At 36.1% G+C, this 14,945-nt stretch overlaps 1 long non-coding RNA gene across 1 annotated transcript; it reads left to right on the plus strand.

Annotated features, from left to right (window-relative positions):
* The first annotated feature begins 374 nt into the window (after window positions 1-374).
* LOC134542654 (uncharacterized) lies at window positions 375-14,427 on the plus strand. Its single transcript, XR_010076837.1, has 4 exons — window positions 375-639; window positions 776-922; window positions 9,143-9,282; window positions 11,002-14,427. It is a non-coding gene; the product is annotated as an uncharacterized LOC134542654 (long non-coding RNA).
* Window positions 14,428-14,945: the final 518 nt, after the last annotated feature.

The following is a 14,945-nucleotide window of genomic DNA, read 5'->3' on the forward strand; positions in this document are numbered from 1 at the left end:
CCGACAGCCGTAATAACGACTCCACAGGCCGGCCATTGGTCCGCGGACTGCTATTGGTTATTCACAGCCACCCCAGCGAGATTGCAACTCTCGGGCTGGGCTCCCGTATCCGCCACCCGCGGGACGCGGTCGGTAGCAGTTGGCGCTGCTAGGCCGCCCCCAGCACGCACACAAAACCAACATGCACTGCCAGCCTTCGGTTACCCAATAGGGTGCAGGGGAAGATGTTCATCAATTTCTGTCCCTGCCCGAACACGCCCGAATATTCACCTTCGGTCAACCTCGGGATTTGTTTTATTTTTCCGCCCGAGGTTGGCCGAAGGTGAATATTCGGGTGTGTTCGGGTAGGGACAGTGTTTGGACACAGGATGATCATCTTAGGCTTCCCGCCAAAAAACTGGAGAGGTTATGCCGCGCATTCTGGCGGCATTACATCTTGGCATCGTGTTATCCTACGGCATTAACGCATTTATGACAATGTTATTTTGGTTATTTTGAATGTACGTTTTTTTTTCTAAGTTTTCTCCCGTTGTTTTTCTTTATTATGGCTGGAAAAGTTTGTTCAGTGTTTGGTTGCAACAATTACGATGTTGCTAACTGTTCGAAGTCGTTTTTTAGATTTCCGATTGACGAAACACTGTAAGTAACCCACTCCACTACTTCATAACCATGATAACCTTTGTATGTTTTAAAAATTTTCACATATTGATAGGTGTACCAAATATTGTTATACTGTAGGATTAGTTACTGAATAATCTTCTTAATATTTCTCAAGGTGCAAACAGTGGGTGTTGAAATGCAAGCGAAGTGACTTGGATGTTGTGTTTAAAAAGAATGGACCTGGTCATTTTAAATCCAGACGTATTTGCTCCGACCACTTTAAGAAAGAGGATTTTCGTAACCCTAACCTGCCATCTCAAGGGTAAGAACAAACATATGTCCGTTTCTTAGTAGAATGTATTATATTAACATAGCTGCTCTTCCAAATAAATAGAAATAATGTTTGAAAAATGGTATGTTTGAGATTTAATTTTATTTGATAATATGTTGAATGGCATTGTGATACAAATAGTGTATGTACTGTTTTGAATAGTTGGTTATGTTAGCTACATTACAATATTATCATTTGAATGGTTGATTAGGTTAGGTACATTAAAATATTGTTTAATCATTTGAACGTTTGGGTTAGGTTGGCTTGGCTACATTTAAATACATAAGTAGGCTTCCTGTAAATTGTCTGAATGGTTGGTGGTTAGGTTTAGATTGATTTGTAACACTCACAATTGGGCTTTCATCCGTTGGCAAGGAAAATTTTTATACGAACACTAGTGCCAGGGATGAAAAATAGTGTTTGAAGGTCGAAACAATTGCATAACGACTTTAGTATGTATATTATGTAATTCGTTAAATACATTCAATGATTTGAGGGAAAACATTCCAAATATTTTCGCTGCTTGAAACATGAGAAAAAGTTAAATCAATTTTTTTTTTAATATTGGCAAACATAATACAAATAGGATGTTCCAGGAGTTTATAAATTTTTTTTTTCAATACTAAAACAACTTTTACTAGGTAGTGACACGTAGAAGGTAAAATATCAATAACTATTCTTAGGTTCAAAATCTTAGAATAAATGTCTAAAATTTTATAACATTGTAAGTATTTGATTAAATGGACAATAACATTTTTATGTTACCTCAATATGCTTGCTTTGATCGACAAATGTGTTGGCCGTTTTTCTGTTAGCAGTTGAAGTATAGCATGTATATATAGAGTAACAAATTCTTTCTCTACTTCTACTATATAAACTATCATGCCCACTTTTATACCAGTGGGTATGACAGAAATTTAGTATCGTGTAGAGTGGACTTAATATTTTCTACCAAAAAAAGTGCATGGACTTGAGAAGCACACATTGACCCAACAACTTGCTTGTCTGTGATATTTTACCACAGATTTGTTCCAAGTAAGTGCATTTGCTATAAAAACATTTGTTGAGGTTTAAGTGCGAGAAAAAAATTATTTCAAATGCAAGGTTTAAGGTAAATTTCGAAGAAAAACTGCCTATTTTAACCGTTATCACAGTGAGAAGTCTGGAGGGAACGTTTTTTGAAAAACCGAAACTTTGCTATAACTTTTTTGATAAAACAAATATTTCAACTGTATAAAGTTTACATCTTATAAGAGCAATGCTCATTTTAATAATATACCTATATGTTTAATATGATCAATTATACCTATTTGCAAGGGGTGGAATATAACAGGGGTTAAAGGACAATAAATTCATAACGTCTTTTACTATTAAATCTGTTAGAATTGATTGTAAATAATCTTCAAATAGTATCTAAAACTTTCTTCTGGAACAATTTTTGATTAGACGAACCATTACTGCAAGGAATAGAAAAAGAAAACAGTAGTTGGAATAGAAAAATAATAACTTCCGTACATACCTTGAACACAATAAAATCCATTCTTATTTATTTTTAACTTTTTAAATATTATGTTAAACTTTTGTTGAAAATACATTTTGATAAGACTAATCATTACTGCAAGGGGTGGTAGGTAATAGAGTTGAAGAACAAAAAAATAATCATAATATTCTCAAATCCGTTACAATTTATTAAAAAAATACTCGCACTATATAAGAAATTTGTGTAAACAGTTGTTGTTATTGTGACGAAAGATTACTGCTGGAGGTTGAAATAACAAAAGGGTTGTAAAAAATTCAGCATTCCCTAAAATGTAGCCTACACTATCAGATTTGTTTAAAATTATTAACCTTTAAATCATAAATTTTTCTTTTTGTAATTTTAACAATTTCTTTTACTGTGTAATTAAATCTGATATTTTTATTACACTAATATTTACAGTACCTTGTTCTGAAGCTGAAGCAGAGTGAAATTTCCACAAAATAAAAAATTACCTGAAATGTGTTTTGATCATTTTGTAAAGCCACATTGCATTTCAGCAAGTATGTAGTTAATCAGTATTAACTGTTCAGTAGAGGCTACGTTAGGGTATTTACACTTGAAAAATGGAAATACTAAGTTAACGGTTGATTAGTTTAGGTTATCAACATTAATAATACTGTAAAATAGGTTAAGCTGATTCTTACATTATATTAGCAACAATAATTGTAAAAAATGTAGCATAGCTAATTTAATAAACTGTTTAAACTATTTTATAATTTTATTATGAAAATAAAATATTAGTTCGTTAGAACTAATAATAGGTAGCCTACATGTCTTAAAGTTCAACTTACACACGAAAGTTCTTACTTTCATTGAACTCAGTGACACAAGTTGAGGGGTACTAGGTGTGCGTCTTTCTTATGGGTGTGATTCAAGAGCATTTAAACAAACAAAAAATTCCTAACCTCAATGTACAAACACACCACGAATGTAGTGATATATACTCACAAAATCTTGCTACTATAAATAGTCTTGGATTCCGGGGTTTCAGTACACGGAGTGAAAAGTAGCAGAATTTTTAACGAACAAGTCCAGTCTTTAAGGTTCGTGTATGCTCTTGTCTTTTCGGCCATCTTAAAGTATGTGCTTCTTCAAGCCGGAATATGTCAAACAAGCTCTTACTTGAGCAAGCAGTCTTCATGAAGTTCATCTTGTTCACGGACTATGAAGCATGGAGATGGAAATCACCGTCTTGAGACCCAAGACTGTCTTGGCAAAGACATGACTCTCAAGACACGACTATGAATACCAGACTTAGTGGCATATTCTGGGGCAAATATGCCATTTTCGAAGTTTTGATACAAAGTGTTGATTATTTAAATTATTTTGTATTTAATTTTAAAATATTTAATTCAAAAATGCATTTAATTACTTAACATGTTTTATAATCATTGTATTAAAGTGCATTGAATTTGAACAAGTGCTTCACCGTGATAACCATTTTAAATAGAAATTATTTTAGGGCAGGTATCAGGTGACGTAGCCTAGATTCTTGCATCAGGTGCTGATTTTAAGGTCCCTTTCATTATTGAGGCAATTTGTTTGCAAGCACAGTAGGGAATCACGCATGTCGGCATTGTACAGGCTACCTAAATTAAAATTAACCTGTTTTCATAGTTGCAATCATGAAAACATCTGTTAGATTACATACAAAACTGTGTTCATTATTAATAAGGGTAACATAATTTACATCATATGATTCAAACTAACTCCTAAGAACATTAAACTACAACTCTATATTTACATTTACACTTAATTCACTTGATTGGCAAAACAAAATATTTAATAAATAAAAGGTCTCTAAGTCTCTATAGTTGCTTTGCGCTCACTTTTACGGTATTATGCATGAACTCGTTTGCTGTCTGTTTCGAGGAATCACGGCCTAAGTGGGTAATGTTGCGCCTCTCGTAATAAGTATCCAAAAAAAAAGGTACGTCCACTTCAAAAACTAGTAAGACACAGGCCCGCCCTTCACCTATTCTGGCAACAAGGTGTATGTGCGTCGACTCCTTACTTGATATGCGTTGACTGGGCCCAGCTGGTCGTCCACGCGGGTCGCGGTCGCCGCTAGCTCTTGCCGGTCCATGTTGCTGTCGTCGTCGCCGGCTCACAAGTCCCGTCTCACAAGCTTGCGCGACACCGCTCTGTGCGTCACTCCGCCACGTCATCGTCGTGCACCTTCGACCGTCCTTGGGATTGCTCGGAACACCCAATACCCAATCAACACTTGACGTCCATTTAGCAAACGATTTCAGTTTCATTTTAACATCCTAACAAAATTACTTTAACAAAATGGCAAAAACCAATAAAAATGAATATTTAAACACAAAAATAAACACTTCTTCAAAGAAAATAAACTCATGTAGGCAACAGCTAACTAAACAATGAAGAAAGTTACCGGAACCGGTAACACTTTACATAAATGGAAAGATTAACGTAGATTGTCCGGAGAAAAAGCGGTTGTGGATGTAGTCGCTTCTTCCTCCACGAGTGAAAATGTAAACAAGCTGTCTTTGTGTTCGTGTACAGCACGGGGTGAATCAACTTCCTGTCCTGAAGTGGGAGGGGTAGCTGGTGTGTCACAACCTTCATCTTCTCTTTCCCAAGCCGTCGCCGTCGCCTCCTTCACAAGGTCTGCTCGTTTGGAAGTAGATGCAGGCGCAAAAAAACTTTCTAGCAGTGTTTGTGTTTTACTTTTTTTTTGTGTTCGTACAAGTCTTTGTACACCTGACATACCTTATCGATTTCTTTTTTGAAGTTGTCACTTTCTTTGTTAGGATCATTTTCCTCTACAATCAAACAAGCTTCATTTATTTTGCAAAAAAATTTAGCCATATCTGTTGATGTGAGGACTCGTTCAGCTCTAGGTGACATGTCTTCTGTTGCTTCCTGCTCTGCACGTCTCACCTCATCCTGTTCAATAAGTTCTTATGCTGTCAGTTCTACATCATGGGAGTTGATGTGTTCACTCACATCTGTTGTGTCAATTTCTTCAAATCCAAGTTTTTTGCCCATATCCACTACACCCTCTGCTATTTCCTCTAGCCGACTCTCAACTGGCTCAAAGCCAGGGAATTCCTCTCAAAAGAATGGACACAGCTTCTTCCAAACACCACTTAGACAAGATTGTTTCATCTCATCCCAGCTTGCAGAGATGTTATCAATGGCATTTTTTATGGAATATGAATTCCAAAATTCTTTCAGTGATGGTTTTCCTTCCCCATCCTTCGCTTTGATTGCCTGCAGAAAAGTGCGTCGTAAATAATATGCTTTGAATGTTGCAATCGCCCCTTGGTCCATAGGCTGCATCAAAGAGGTTTTGTTTTTAGGCAAAAATACCACCTTAAAATTTTTGTTCAGGTCTGTCAGGTGAGTTGGGTGGCCAGGAGCATTGTCTAGAATCAGCAATGCTTTGTTATCAAGGATGTTGTCTTTGTTGTACTTTGTAACATCTGGTGCAAAATGTTTTGTAAACCAATCTGTGAAGACAGCCTGAGTAATCCATGCTTTACGATTTGCCTTCCAGATCACTGGCAAATGTGGTTTTGAGCAGCCTTTGGGTGCTCTAGGATTTTCGGAGTGATACACTAATAAGGGTTTTAATTTCTTATCTCCCGTTGCATTAGTGCCAAGCAGAAGTGTAAGCCTATCCTTGGAAGCCTTAAATCCGGGGACAGTCTTCTCCTCTCTTGAAATGTAAGTCCTGTCAGGCATTTTCTTCCAATATAGACCTGTCTCGTCTGCATTATACAGGATGTCCGAAAAGTCTTTCCCTGATTACACAAATTTATAAATTCGGCTAGACGTACGATAAAAATATGAAAGTGGTGTCAAAATGTTAAGTCATAACTAGAGTTTTTTTTTATAAGTTCGCAGTAGGTGTGCAATGTCTGAGGCGTAGTGTCCAGGAAGCCGGACATGATTACCAATCAGGAGAAAGCGCAGTGTGTCCTGTGATACCACGATACACGATCACCAATAACAGTGCAGAGAAACTTCCAGACCACATATGGAAAGATTCCCCCTGATGTCAAGACCATTAAGACGTGGTATCGATTGCTGACCTTCCGAAGTCTGGTCGACCATCAACCTCAGCTGAAAGGGTGGAAGCTGTGAGACAGTAATTTCTAAGTCCGAAGAAATCTGCGAAGGGCCTCACGTGCATTACATATGCCAAAAAGCTCTCTCCACGATATCTTACACAAACGTTTAATGTTTCGTGCATACAAAGTCCATATCGTTCAGGCTCTGTTGCCCAATGACAGTACACGTCGATATTAATTTGCGGTCGAAATGTTATCACGTATGGAGGACGATAATGGCTATCTCCAACGAATTGCCTTTTCTGACGAGGCGACCTTTTTTGTAAGTGGAGTAGTGAATCACCATAACGTTCACATTTGGGGTTCACAGCCCCCTGGCGAGGTGATGGAGTGTACCAGAGGAAGTCCAAAAGTGAATGTTTAGTGCGCGCTATTGAATGACAGAATTATCAGGCCATTCTTCTTCGCAGAGGCAACTATCACATCTCCAGTGTATTTGGACATGTTACAAATTTATGCTGTTCCTCAGCTGCTTGAGTATCACCCCGCTGTCATGTTTCAACAAGACGGTGCACCACCTCATTGGGGTTTGGAGGTCCGCGCCTATATTTATATGACCTTTCCTGGACGATGGCTCGGTCGTGATGGACCAACGGTTTGGCCTCCACACTCTCCTGACATAACCCCATTAGACTTCTTTTTATGGGGTTATGTCAAGGACGAGGTCTACCGAACACATGTACCAGATATTGCAACCCTTCGACAACGGATAATCAGAGTCATTGCATCGATCTCTCCAATGATGTTGGCTTGTGTGTGGACGGAAATTGAATATTGACTAGATGTGCTACGTGCTACCAAAGGTGCTTATGTGGGAAGTGTATTGATGTTTGGAAAAAAACTTGGATAGTTTCTCAACATTTTGTCACCAGTTCATATTTTATCTATTTTATCTTACTTCTAGCCAATGTTATTAATTTGTGTAATCAGGGAAAGACTTTTCGGACACCCTGTACACTTGTTGAGGACTGAAGCCTCCCTTGGCGATGATGTCTTCTAGAATGCTAGGATATTCTGCAGCTGCAACTGAATCAGCACTAGATGCTTCTCCTTTCTTTTTAATACAGTGCATATTGTACCTATCTATGAACTTTGAAAACCATCCTTTACTTGCTGTAAACACTTCACTACTATCGGGGTACTTAGATTCTAAAGCAGTAAAAATGTCCAATGCTTTTTCTTTTTATCACGCCCGAATTAACACTACACTTATCTGTACCGTGATTTTTTTCAAACACCCATTCACTGAGCAGTCTTTCAGTGTGAATCATGATGGGTGTTCGGTTCCGCACTCTCACCTCCGTGGATGTTAATGCATCAGATGACAACAGTTTCTTCAGTTCACTTTTATTTTTGATAATGGTCTGTACCGTATATTCACTTAGGCATAATGCGTGACCAATTGCACTGTTGCCTTCATGGTTTTTAGAACGCCGTACAACTTCCAACTTCGTTTCTAAAGAAATAGTTTTTCTTTTTGCTACCACTTTATCAGACTGTACTTCTTTTGCACGTTTCATAATTATTACATATGTACTGCGAACTTTACCACGCATAACAACAAAATGACTAGCTGATTATAAAGTGTACAACAAAAGAAAGCTTGTCGATAACTAGTATATCTACAGTCGCCTGGAAAGCGCTTTGAGTCATGAAAACGACACACACATGATAACATGATAGCTGAGACTGCTTTTTCCTGTGATAGTTGACGCATCGAGCTTGGCTAGACATTGCCCGAGCGGCATTCACACAATGTATCCGACAATGCGGCGACACCCAGCAGCAATAAATTTATACCAAAAAATTAATTCTCACCTCGCGTTATGCGGGTTTTTATTTTGCACTATCTGAAACCATTCCACAAAAATTGTTCTCGCGTTATGCACATTCACGTTAATTGAACTCGTGCTATGCGAGTGGGAGGTGTAATGAGAAATTTCTTACTGGGTTAGTTTTTACATGATTTTTAACAAGTAATAATGGTATTAAGAGTAATAAAGAGTTTATGATGTTGGGTATTAAGTTAATCATTTAAAAAATACATACTGTAAAAAAATTATTAAATTATCGGAGACACCCAAATCCCAAAATTTCAATTGCATGACTTAAAATAATGTTATTTAAATTATTAAAGACATTGTATACTTTGGGATGCCTAATTACTGGAGTACTGTAAATCATGACATGACTCTAGTATAACTGATAGTACATTTCAGTCCTGCCCACTGTGAGCTAATTACAGTTAGCTTAGTTTTAAAACTTGAAATTTTAAATATTATTACTCTCTATTGAGTAGAAATATTTTATAAATGGTATTAAACTGTTAAAAAGGAGGCTAAAACATACAAATTTGTCTGTAGGCCTACTCACACTAAAAAAACAAACACGTTCTGGCAAGAAGGAACTATGCTTATGTTTCTGAAAAACATCAAATTCAGTTTGAGTTTTTTCAAAATTTGTTGTAGCAGTTCTGTTAGAAATTATTGATAATTTGGTATCATGGTAATATATTACACCTTACATATAAAAAAAGCTGAGTTTTCATTAGTTTTGTTGTATTCACAGTTTGCTTAGAGGTGTTATACCGACACTGAAACTTCCAGCATCAAACACTGTTCTGCGAAAAAGTCCCAAGAAAAGATTAGTGATTTCCCCTGCTACAGAAATGGATGACAGTTTTGCTGATACAGCTAACTTAGCATCAGGTATGTGATGTGTGATGACTGAATAGTTATTAGCATGGACAAGATTATATGGTGAATTGCGATAAAACCGATAGAACACCGCTAAGCATGTCACAGCACCATATAACACCAAAATGCAAGTTGATAGACCATTTAGCACTAAAATGTAACTAAAAACTTAAAATAAATCAGCAATTAGACAAGACTTTATTTTAATTACAACAATTTTATCTTTTATTGATAATACATTGAATGTAATTTATTTTGTGTGAATTTTGTACTAAAATTTATGAAAATGAATAAAAGAAATTAATATGACATTGTTTGATCTTGCATCTCTTATTATTTTTACATTAATGACATTGGTACATTTTTCAATGCTGATTTTATTTTTATTTTTCTGAATGGTTCTCTTTGCGTGCTTATTTTATTACTAAGATTTTATTGCATAGGTAAGTGAATCATGAGTCAGTCAAAATGAGACTATTTTGATGAAATAAGTACATACTAAGAAATATTTGAGTTTTTTTCATATTTGAATGTTGAATTACACAGCTTTTTTTTATAAAGAAAATGTATAAAAATTAAAACAATAACCCATATTCTCCTCTTTTAAAGATGTAATTGACCTAAAAATAAAACCATAATATCTTGTCCCTAGTTATTAGTTACATATTTCTTGTTTATATTTTACTTATGCAGAAGCATGATGGAATGCCTTCATATTAGGGCCACTTCGAATAGTGTGCTCATCAATTTCAATCCCATAATATGAAAGACAAATGTTTTTAAACCAGTGTTTCTCAACCATTTAGCCATGTAGTAGGCCACGGAACTGTTCTAGGTGGGTGGCAAGCAGTGACGTTAAATTTTATCTATTATTGGTAATATTTTTCTTGATTTTATAATTTAATGTTATTTTTAATTATCCTTTCGTTATAATATTATGCTCTTCTTGCTTGAATGAGATGCTATTTCTGACAAAAAAAAAAGGAATAGTTGAAACAAAAAAAAACATTCAACTATGTTTATAATTTATTAGGTACTGTATCACAATGTGCCAAGTAGTATTGCAGGTATTAAATCAATGTAAAACATAAGTATTATGTTGAAAATATTTTATTTATGTGTTATAATGTACAGAAAATTCTGACGTAACCCTCTTCAATGTACCACGGCTCCGTGCTTAACTCTGGTCAAATTGTGTCTGTCGATGTGAAAAAATTCAGTAAAATAGTATCCCTAAGCAGCCTGGTTAGTCTCACGTGTTCTGTCCCGCCAACAACCAGTAAGCCTCTTCTGTCTTGTAATTGATCAAATTAAATATAAAAATTATGATACAAATAAGTGTAAAAAAAGTAAGAGATTATATTTTATGCAATTACCTTTTCTTATTGTTGGTACTTACAGGATACCTAGGCCCTACAGCATTCTGGGGCGTAGCAGAGTTCTTTGCCGCTATACTTGCTAAGATGTTGCTATAAACTAATAATTTTTTGATGCCATCTCTTGGTATGACTCATACGTAATGGGCACAAAGTTTCTAACCAAGTGGTTACAAGTCTTTGGACTTGACTATAAGATTAGACCCAATTTTTCCCCTAACCTTTTAGTAATTGAATGAACAAAATGATACAATTGTATACTTGCTTTTTTCTTTTTCTTGTTTAGTTCAAATAATTTGATTACAGTAATTATTACATAATAGGAGAGTTTTTAAGTATGTATGTTTTGTTTCAGAGGGCATTCTTCCTGATGAAAGAATGCCAAAACGGAGAGTAAAACTGGAGTCTGAGCTGAAATCCACGCAAATAAAATTAAGACAAGCACAAAAGACTATTTCAAAGCAAAACAAGTTAATTAATGTGCTGCGAGAAAAACTCTTATCCTTGCAAAAAGAAAATGCAGCATTGAGTATGAAGAGCTTACCTGTCTGTAAAAAAACAGCCTGTTAATGCCCATGTTCAAGAACCATAATTCAAAAAAAAAAATGAAGGCCGTTGCTACACAGAACATGACAAAACATTATGTTGCCCACAGTGAGATCTTTGCCTTATTGGTTTTAAAATCATTCAGTGGCTCCCTGTATTAATGGCAACATCATGAAGCTCCTAAAACTAAAAGTTGGTTGCCTCTGGAGGAGTCTGTGTGTGGTGATCTTGTGGTAGACAAAATGTCTTTAAAAGAGATTATTACATATAATTCTTCTGCTGATATTTTTGAAGGATATCCAGATGTGAGTAATGAAGTGAAGTGTTCTGAACATCCCTTGAATGTGTCTGTGCCACTAAAAATAGGAGGCATAAAAAATTTATAAACAACGCAATCATGAAATAATGCTAAATGCACAGACTTTTCAATATCACACATGACTTACCATATATTATTTCAAATGGAAACAAAACTTTAATGTTTTTTGGTACACCCATTTACAATTATGTAGTTAGAAATTACTTTAAAAATTGTGATGTACCGTATTGGTCCGAAAATAGGCTGACCCCTTCTACAGCACACTCAAAATCAGGGAAAAATAAATTTTAACTAACTAAAATGATTATCAGCAGCATATTACCACAGTAACACTTCAACTAAGTTAGTATTTATTGAACTGACAAAATGTGTTATTCTTAATTACCAAAATATTTGAGAGTTCATATTTACATAGGCATAGGCCTATTATTAAAATATAGAAATTACAAATTACACAATGAACACAAAACACATAACTGAAACATTGACTTTCAATGACTTTTTATTCACTGTCCGTTGCCTCATCAGTTTCATTGCTTTCATCACTATCACTGCTATCAGATTTCCTACCACCATCTTCCCACAAAACGTCATCTTCCAAACCATCCATGGAGTTGGAAAGGCAGCACTTTTTAAAACCATGCACAATTGACTCTGGAGATATTTTGTCCCAGGCTGTCATAATCCACTTACACATCTGACTCACAGATGGCTTCTTGATCTTTCCCCCTGGAGTAAGTGGATGGTCCCCCTGCAGTAACCAGTCTGAATATTGCCTCCTTAGATTATCCTTGAAAGGCTTGTTCACTACTACATCGAGTACCTGTAACTGCGATGTCATTCCCCCAGGAATTACCACGAGGTCAGTATTACATTCTGCGACCTTCTTTTTAAATTCTGGTGTGAGGTGGCCCCTAAATGCATCCAACGACACCAATCCTCGCTTTCTGAGAGCAGCCCCTGGTCACCTATTCCACACTGCAGACAACCAATCAAGCATTAACTGACTGGTCATCAAACCTTAATCATGACACCTCACAACTATGCCAGGCGGGAATTTTTCTTTCGGCAAAGTTTTGCGCCTCAAGATGATGTATGGAGGTAGTTTGCATCCGTCTGAAGTTACACCTAGCATTGCAGTGATGTGCATCTTTTCGTTGCCAGATGTTTTTAGCAACACAGACTTTGCACCTTTTGCTTCGACAGTAGTGTTGCTAGGCATGTCAAAGTAAGCAGGCGTTTCATCGGCGTTGCCAATCTGGCCAAGGAGGTAATAATGTGTTTTCCGTAGGCTTCACACATGTCGCTGGTAAGCCAACAGCTTTTCATGGAAATGTGATGGCAGGTGTTGAGCCAGAGATGTTCTTCTTCTAAGCGAGAGACCACTTCTTCGCATAAATCGTCTGCACCAACCAATACTTGCCTTGAATTCCCTTCGTGGCACATTCAATTCATTGTCTATTTCCAGTGCCTTGAACTGAATTACCTCTCTGCTAATCTGAAGACCTTCACTCCGTTTTTTTTTTTTGACGAAATCTAGGACACGTTTATTAATTTCTAGATTTCTTCCACTTTTGGGTCCTCGGAACGCTTTTCTCGTTGAAACTGCATTTTTTAATTTATTTGTTTGAGCCCGCCAGCGACGCACATTCTTCTTTGTCAACACCATATTTCCGCCCAGTTTCCACATTATTTGTGGTTTCTTCATATCTTATTACACTTACTTTGAAATTGGCAGAAAAACTACGCCTAATTCCCCTGCTAGTTGAAGCTTTAACCTCTACATGATCAGCCATTACGAACAAACAATGGCTTTGAGCACAGTACTCCATAGAGTCTAGACCTAACAGGTGCGTCAAATACAGATCCGGGATACATGTTCAGAGAGCTGGATCCGGAGCTGTGTTTCCGTTTATCTTCACATTCTTTTGTAGTGGTGCCAATATTTTATACGGCAATGGCTACATTTTCTAAGTTCATAGAAATTTTGACGTAAAAACATTTACCAGTACGTTTACTTTGACGTAAAAAAACCCAAAATGTTTTCATGTAAAAGTGAATGAATCAACCATAAAATAGCCAATATTGCAAATAGGTTTTATTTTATCTTGTTACTGTGGGTATGTACCGGTATTTATTTATTCGTATTACAACTACAAGTTGCCAACACTGGTAGAAGAGTAAATAAAGCATACTACGGTAAATAACCTTACGGCAAAATTGCTGTTTTTAATAATTGTTTACTGTAAATACCACATTTTACAAGCAAATACAATTACCGCAGACTGTTAAATACAGTTCAAAAATAACCAGATCGAGCTTTTAAAAGCTATGTGTTACAAGTGACCACATCTGTGTACTTAACTTAAAATATGATACGTTATTGGGGTTAAGTGTGTTTACTAAATTTCTAAGTTGGAAAAATTACTAATGCCACGTAAGTACGGCATAATTATAGGTCAATGAATTGTATATCTGATAACATTTTTATGCCATAAGTGATTATCCTTGAAATGTATGTGTTTAATTATACTATTTTTGCTAGTGCCCCATTAAAGGCCGACTAGATTTCAAGGTTGACAAAACTGGCAAAGAAGGTCGGCCTATTTTCGGACCAATACGGTATTCTACGATGGTAATAAGGCATCTTTTCAACACATGGTTGCATTTTATCAGAAAGATATAACCATGAACCCATGAATGGCCCTCGGTCTCGAGTGCACATTGTACATTTTGTGAACTTAATAAGCAGGAAAACTTATTATATGGGAACGTCTTAAGTGAGTTTTAGTGTATTTATAAAGTTTAATTGAAATGACAGTGCAACTAGAAATATTCAAGCTAAAGAAAACAAGAAAGCAATATTTTTTTTGCATAGATTGTTGATTAGTAATAAATATCAAGATGAATTTTAAATAAGGTACAGTGTGATATTGCTTGTCTTATATTCATAAAATAGCTAAGCTATTCTTTTGTAGTGTAACAATGACAAGAAAGGCATTGGTACCAGTATCCTACTAATATTATAAACGCGAAAGTTTGTAAGTATGGATGGATGGATGTTTGTTACTCTTTCATGTAAAAACTACTGAATGGATTTGAATGAAATTTGGCCTACAGCTAGCTTATAACCTGGATTAACACATAGACCCCATATTAATATGAAATTCCATCCCTAAGGGAGTGAAAAAGTGATAATTTCATTTTATAACAGAAAAAATCATGGGTCATAGACATACAATTAGTGAGTGAGTGTCATTTCTCTGTCTGACACACGATCATACACATAGTAAGGTCTGGCAAATTAATATTTTTCTCCTTGGTGAGACCAGTCCGCTTAGTGGAGCTTGCAGCGGCTAGCAAAATAAAGGCGCTAATAACAGTTTTGTTTTTAAACGCACCATCGTTTGATGCGTTTGTCATGTCTTTAATTT

Source organism: Bacillus rossius (genome assembly GCF_032445375.1).
Source record: "Bacillus rossius redtenbacheri isolate Brsri chromosome 9 unlocalized genomic scaffold, Brsri_v3 Brsri_v3_scf9_1, whole genome shotgun sequence".
NCBI classification, from domain to species: Eukaryota; Metazoa; Arthropoda; class Insecta; order Phasmatodea; family Bacillidae; genus Bacillus; species Bacillus rossius.